The sequence below is a fragment of the Lathyrus oleraceus genome, chromosome 7 (genome assembly GCF_024323335.1).
Source record: "Lathyrus oleraceus cultivar Zhongwan6 chromosome 7, CAAS_Psat_ZW6_1.0, whole genome shotgun sequence".
NCBI lineage: Eukaryota > Viridiplantae > Streptophyta > Magnoliopsida > Fabales > Fabaceae > Lathyrus > Lathyrus oleraceus.
Window position 1 is genome coordinate 338,979,948 of NC_066585.1, and position 8,223 is coordinate 338,988,170.

The following is an 8,223-nucleotide window of genomic DNA, read 5'->3' on the forward strand; positions in this document are numbered from 1 at the left end:
TCACCTCCGTATCAAATATGACCGAACACCATACTTTCCGCCACCGTGACCGTTGTTCTTCACCCTTCCACCACCATATTTTTTCGCGGACACATCGCTTTCCATTCGAACAAGTTCTTCAAACCTCCACTAAATTCACGATCAATAATTATTCCGACAAGTTTCCGGGTTCGACACAACAACAGACTCCTCGATTTTCACACAAACGACATCATTGCGGAAATACGACACTCAGAAGTACATGAAGGGTCTTTTGGAACGCATGCCAATGGATATTCTATGGAAAGAAAGATGCTCAGAGCTGGTTATTATTGGCTGACTATGGAGTCAGATTGTTACCAGTATGCTAGAAATTTCCATAAATGTCAGATATATGCAGACAGAGTATACGTACCTCCTACACCTTTGAATGTGATCTCTTCACCATGGCCCTTTGCAATGTGGGGAATTGATATGATCGGTATGATTGAACCGAAGGCGTCTAATGGACATTCGTTTATTCTTGTGGCAATTGATTACTTCACTAAATGGGTTGAAGCCGCATCATATGCAAATGTTACCAAGCAGGTCGTAGTCAGATTCTTGAAATACAATATCATCAGTAGGTATGGTATGCCGAGCAAGATCATCACATATAATGGGTCTAATTTGAATAACAATCTTGTCACTGAGTTGTGCAAATAATTCAGGATTGAGCACCATAATTCTTCTCCTTACAAACCCAAGATGATAGGGCAGTTGAAGCTGCAAACAAGAATATCAAGAAGATCCTTCAAAAGATGGTTGTCACCTACAAGGATTGGCAAGAGATGTTGCCATACGCTTTGCATGGACACCGTACCTCAGTACACACTTTGACTTGGGAAACCCCCTTTTCTCTTGTATATGGCATGGAAGTAGTACTTCCAATAGAAGTCGAGATCCCATCAATGCGAGTCTTGATGGAAGCGAAGCTGACTGATGCAGAATGGTGTCAAGCCAAATATGATCAGTTGAATTTAATTGAAGAGAAACGCCTCAAAGCCCTGTGCCATGGTCAGTTGTACCAACAACGATTGAAGAAGGCTTTTGACAAGAAGGTTAAATCTCGCATATTCATCGAAGGGGATCTTGTGCTAAAAAATATCTTGCCCGGTCAACATGATGCTAGGGGAAAATGGACGCCAAACTATGAAGGCCCATATGTCGTCAAGAAATCTTTCTCAGGCGGTGCCCTAATTCTTACAACTATGGATAGAGAAGAGCTTCCGCGTCCAGTCAACTCAGGTGCAGTCAAGGAATATTATGCCTAAAAATAAAAGAACACTTGATAAGTCGAAAACCTCAAAGGGAGGCTTAGTCAAACAAGAGCAGTCCTGATGGATTGAAAACCTGAAAGAGCGGTCCAGTCAAAATGAAAGGGACAAAAACAGAATAATCATCCTGATATATTAAATACCCCTTGGAGTAATCTACGCAAAACAAAGGGACAAATGGCTAGTAACTGCATCTTGACAAGACTTCTATTAAAGACATCAACTTTGTACCGGAGTATTCAAAGTAGGAGGGAGAATAATAGTCATTGCGATTCAATATAGCCCTTCTCAATTACCATTTTCCACTTCTGTATAAATTCATGGAGTTCCGCCCTTTGCGAAATACCATTCTTGCAATAAAACTCAAATATCTGCTCATATATGTTCTTACTTTTATTTTGTGCAAAATTTTCTTTTATCTTGGATGTTAATTCTTGCAACAAAATTTTAAAATTATCTGTTGTTTTTCAAAATAAATTTGTTTCAAATAACTTGACACATAATGATCTAAAGGAATTTATACTACTTGTCTGAGATGATGTAATTGATCCTATGTCTTGATTCAACTTTTGAAAATTGTTGGGATCTGATTCAGTATGGCTACACACTGGGATTAATACTACCTTAATCAGTGATTCCCAAGCTAGTCGAAAGGTCGTGTAATGGGGCATCCATTTTGCTATCCATCTAGAGAAGATACCCGTATCCGTAAAATCCTTCAAACGTTTGTTGTTAGAAGTTGGATTGTATCCCTAGTAAATTTCCAATGACTGCTAAAAGTGAATCATCTCTTCCCCGTGTAATACCCCAATTTTGGCCCTAAGATCCCTCATGCTATTTCATCATGTGCATTGGCATTAGGATCACACCTTGGCATCCTCCTTACCCCTCTTTCATTGGGTTTGCACTGGGAGAGATCACCAAGCACATCTTGATTGTATCATACTTTGTTTTTCATTATTTACTAACCAAAATACCAAAAATATGTCAATGTATAGTTTGTTGCTTTTGTATTCCCACAATCAAGAATTGGTTCACATTTACTCTAAGCATCATATATGGATTCCCATGATCTTAACATGTTATTTTTATCAAGAAATCATTAAGAGTTTGGAGTTTGTTTGCCTTGGAAACCCTAATTCATATGGGTATCTTGTGTAACTTCTTTAATAAGTTTCTTCAATAATTGATCAAATATTTCAAGGGATACTTCACATTAAATCATATTACACATATATTATCCTCCATGAGTCCCAAAGTTCAAGAGAATGTCAAGCTAGTAAGTTGGTTCATGGTGGTTGACCAGAGAAAGTCAACTAGTCAAAACTGGGGTTCCCTAGACCCTATCTCCTACAATTTTTGTCATATGAAAATGATTCCAAGATAAAAGTTACTAAAAATTACATTCAAAACAACTTTAATGTTGAAGTCAAGAGCTTTTTTTTCTTGGAAAGTCAATTTTTATGGTGAAAGAGTATAGGTCATTTTGTCTAAACCCTAGTTTGGAGGTCAACTTCCCAAGACCTTAACTTGCTCAATTTTTATGAGATGAAAGCCATTAAAGTTACATGATAAAATTAAATATGTATAATTCAACTTTTATGTTTGGAGTAAGTTCAAATTCAACTTTCAAATGCATGTGCCAAGAGGAAACATTATAGGTCATTTTGGGCCAATACCATTGAACAAATGATTTTCCTCAACTTCTAAGATGCATAACACCTTGATGCCAAATCCAAATAAGGTCAAATTTGTAACCAAATTGAATAATTTTCAAAGAGCTACAACTTTGATGAAGGAACGTTTCTCATTTGAAGTCCATAGAAAAAGTTATTCAAGATGGAAGAAGTGAACATTTGACTTGGGACTTAGAAACTTTTCAAATATGTTTGATTTCCTAAACTTCCACCTCAAAATTCATCATGATCCAAGATTCAAATAAACACGTGTTCAACATGAAAGTTGTGCCCCTTGATCTCACCTTTCCAAAAAAGTCCAAGATCATCTCATTTGGCCAAAGGACGAAGGACTTGCGCATGGGTGCAACATGAAAAACCATTTGGATGATTTCCACTTCCACTTTTCATACACGATTACATGACTTTGTAACATGGTCTCAACATGATTCACACTCAATTTTGGACCTAATTACATCACTTGATGGGCCTATGACACGCCCATGCAAGCATACAAATAGAATTTCACAAAATTTGCAAATTTGGAAGTGTGTAGAAATCAATCTCATGGCCTATAATTACAACCCTCATTGCTCAGAATTAAGTACCTCATGCCCAAGCTTTGAACCTGCAACCCCAAACCCTCACCATTGAAGGATAAGCTTGAAGATTTTCTTTAAAAATCGAGTTTCAAATCTCCATCTATTTTGAGATTGAAACTCCAAGAGTCCATACCTTTCATTAATCCTAATCACTTCCAACAAGCATCTGAAGCAAGACCAATCATAATTGAAAGCAAGATCGTGCCAATCTGAAGCTCCATTGAAGGTGAATTTTTAGAATTTCCATCTCTTCGATTCTCCCTCAATTCTTCACCATACTTGTTGATTTTTGGTTGTCTGAAGTCCTATCAATGTAGGCAAGAAGATTGAGTTGCTTTGAGGTCAAATTGAAGCAACTCAATTCATGATCCTCAAAACTTAAATCCCTGTATCTTTTTATATACTTGGAATTGGAGAAAATTGAGGCCAAATTTGTGCTCCTGAGCATTTTCCCTTCAAATTAGTGTATTCACTTTTCATTTTTCATTGAGTTGAGCTTGGACCAGACCGATGGTGCCTACCAGAGAAGATGACCGGAGCTAGGGCTCCAGTGGTGCATTGGATCAATCCAGGCCATCTGATCTGTTTGAAATGTTTTAATCTCACGCGTTCAATTTGATTACCATGCTTACAGCCCGTTTGACTAAGGACCTTGTGGAATGCGCACTCCTGGCCATCTGATCTTCCACCTCACTTAATGAGGGAGATCAGATGACCCTCATTTTTTTGATTTTTTGATTTTTCCATTTAATCATTTTATTTTGATTAGTTCATATTAATTTCATTTTTAATCCAAAAAATATGGGACTTTCACCAAAAAAAATCATATATTTTTCTCTTTCATTTTCTGAATTAAAATTATTTTTTAGATTAATTTTGATATTTTTCATGATTTAATTTTTTGTGTGCATATTTTTAATTGTTTAAAACTACTTTTGAATTTTCAAAAATTATGAAACTTTTTTCCTAAGGTCCTTTAACCTTGTTAGACCTAGGATAATTCTCTTGGCCATTTATTTGGTGTTTTGAAGAGGTTTTAGGTTTTTAACCAAACATAATTCAATTTAAATGCATTTTAATTTGATTTTTTAATTGATTAATTGTGTAGAAATTATGTTGAGCCATTTTTATTGACTTGTGAAGTTTGACTATGTGGTTTGGCCTTGGTCAAGGTTGATTTGACTTTTGTTGGATTAAAATCATTGGATTTAAGGGATTGATGAAATGTACATTTCATCTCCCAAAATGACTGAATGATTTTAATTTGATAAAAGTCATTCCATGACCAATTTGTGTTTGTCTCATTTTCCCTCCCTCTTCATCTTTAATCCATTATTTCCCATCCCTTTCATTGACCAATGAAGTCTCGATACCCAAAGGCTAATTGGTTCATCAATAACTTTGTGTTAGATGAACCAATACAAGTATAGATGAGATAGGTCCATCCTTTGATCTTTTTCTTTTTGTGTGTGGTATGTTTTAGGAGTATGATTCATTATACCATATCTCTAACATGCATTAACACCAAAAAAATTCTATTGCCCTGCCTCAGATAGTTGTGACTTCTACATAAGTCCAATTACGATTGCTTAACATATCGCTAAATTTTGACCCAAAGACAACATTCTAGTAAGTGAGATTGTAAGTCTCCCTTCTTTCATGGTATTGTGTGGAAATTTGGCCTTTTTTCCTTCCTTTAGAAGATGTCTTGGTTCAAGGGTCCATTCTTATGAATAGAGGGTTGAGTGTTCTCCAAAGAATAACTTAATCAACTAAAAAGAAAAACACCACTAACATCTAATCAAATAACATGTGACTAACTTTTATTATTCTTGCTTTTAATTTCAAGTCATTTACTTTATGCAATTTAAATTCAAGCCATTTACCATTTCATTTGTCATTTACATATCATTTAATTTGTTTATGTTTGTGTGATTTTCACTTTGCTCATTTGAGCCATATATTATAATTGTATATATTTGCTTGTGTATTCTGCTTGTGTTTGTGGTCTTAGGACCTTGAAATACTTAAATAAATAACAAAAACCCTAAAAAATGTTTGTGTGGACTGTTGGATTTGATCTGAACTCTTAGACTTAGAACTAGGCAACATTCCCTATGCTAAAGGACTTGGTCAATGCCAACATTTCTGAAATCAAGTTATTATGATTTGAGCTTTCATCTGATGCAAGTATTGGGATCCACATGAATTCATCTGCTACATGGTTTTGATATAATTGTTACTTTGAACCTGTGTCTAATGCCTTATTCTGAGCCCATCAAGGAGTATGTTATCTGATACATGAGAAGAAGAAGACTATGAAGTTCCTTGCTTGGATGTGGCTATCTTTATTTGATGCCTTGGTCTTCATTTTGCTACTTGCTTATTGATATTGCTTGATTTAAAGTCCAAAGGGAAAGTGGGTTTCTATATGACATTTTTGTCTGTTAGATTGCATCCCATTGGTCAGATCTTTTCAACTCTTAACTTTTAAATTTCTGCTTAGGATTAATCTCTTCATATCCTCCCACTTCTTAAATTTCAAATCTCTCCCCCCTTTAAAAAATTTCTTTGCTTGTGATTTCTAAACTTAGACCTTATTGCAAATTAGAAACTTTGGCCTTATGCCATTGTACTTTTAAACTCTTCTCTCAATCAAACTTGTAAATGAATATAATCATATTGACTTAAAATTTCAAAAGACAAAAAGAACTAACACTCACTCAAACTTTTGGGTCCTTTGTGCCTCTTTTAAATTTAAACTTTTGTTAAAAGCAATCCACTCATTTTGAAATTATTACCACGAACTACAAGGTTTTGATCCCTCATTTTTATGTTGGTACGTAGGCACAAGTCCGAAGGTCTTGTCAAACACAAAAATATAATCAATGAATTCTTTTTCCCAACCCCACACTCTATTTGTTTCAAACATCTTTTATACCAAACACACATACACACATAAAAAATGGCTCCATAGGAGTACCTAGGACACTTTGGGTGCTAACACCTTCCCTCTGTGTAACCAACCCCCTTACCTGTAATCTCTAACATTTTATTAGTTTTGATTTGAAAACTTCTTATCTTTGGGTTTTATTCGTACTTTTCCCTTTTCCTGTGGAAACAATAAAAGCGCGGTAGCGACTCTGGTTTTATTGACGTTAAGTTTATCCATAGCTTAATGTCATGAATTTACCGCTATAGAAATTAAGTGATGACTCTGTTGGGGAGTAGTCCTCAGTGGGTTTAGCCTACTTTTCTTTATGTGTATATAATTGTATATTTAATATTTGTATGATATAATCTGCTTGTTGTGCTTGATGATCTTTGAGTGGTGAGATAAGTTCTAACCTGAACTTGAGTACAATTAAGATATGAGGATGGTATACTCATGTTCGACTTGTGTGGAGTAGTCCTTAACAAGTTGGCTTGAGACCCATCTACTCAGTGGAGACCCTTTTGGAGTTACTAATGTCACACAAGTCATTTTTGGTTAGGCATTTCTTTCTCTGATTTGGGGTCCGAGAAGCTGAGGACCGTAGAATATCTAACCCAACTTGGCCTATTTAGGACATAGTGCAAAGACTGTTCAAGTGTAGACTTGATAACAATTGTTACGTGATACTACACTCAGATGAATTTCTCTTGAGAATATTATAGGTTGATAAGTCAATCATCCTAACCTATAATATCCGATAGATGGAATTAAGACTTTGGGAACTTTTTAGAACATGATCTACATGTTTTTATCCTTTGTACACTCCTTTGGGATGGTTCTTAACCTGACTCCATGCTTGTGACTCACAACAAAGGCTTTGATTCTTGGTTGATCCAATCAAGTCTTGTCAATATCAATGGAACTTGGGTGTTGATAAGGTGAAAACCATAATCCACCAAAATGGATGATTGATCTTGACAATGACTTGATTCATCCCTTGACCTTTGTTTGTTTGCCTTGTGTGTGATCCCTTATTTGTGATTGTTGCATTCATGCGCATCATAACATTCATCACACGAAATAACTTCAAGGAACTGAGGTTTTATTTGCAAATATTTTCAGACCATGGATTATGGACGAAGGAACACTAAGAAGTACAGTTTCAGATGTCCCGACATGAAAGAGTTAAAGAAGTTATCATCTTTCTTATTAGATCCCTTAGACTTCAAGCAACGTCATGGGAAGCTTCTATCTGTGTTATCTGCTGATGTGGTTGAAGGACTCTTGAGTGTGTTGGTTCAGTTTTATGACCCTCTCTACCATTGCTTCACTTTTCCCGATTATCAACTTATGCCTACGTTAGAGGAGTATGCCCACCTCTTGGGAATACCCATTTCTCACAAGGTGCCTTTTAGTGGATTGGAGGAGATTCTCAGATCTCATCTCATAGATGAAGCTCTTCATCTGAAGAAGTTTGAGATTGAGGCTCATTGGGTAAAGAAATGAGGAATGTTTGGGTTGACTTCTGAGTTCCTTATTAGGAAATCTACTGCCTTTGCTCAAGCCGGTAATGTGGATGCTTTTGAAGCCATCTTTGTGTTGCTCATCTATGGTTTGGCTTTGTTCCCTAACATTGATGATTTTGTTGATGTTAACGCCATTAGAATCTTCTTGATTGGGAATCCCGTTCCAACTTTGTTGGGTGATATGTACTT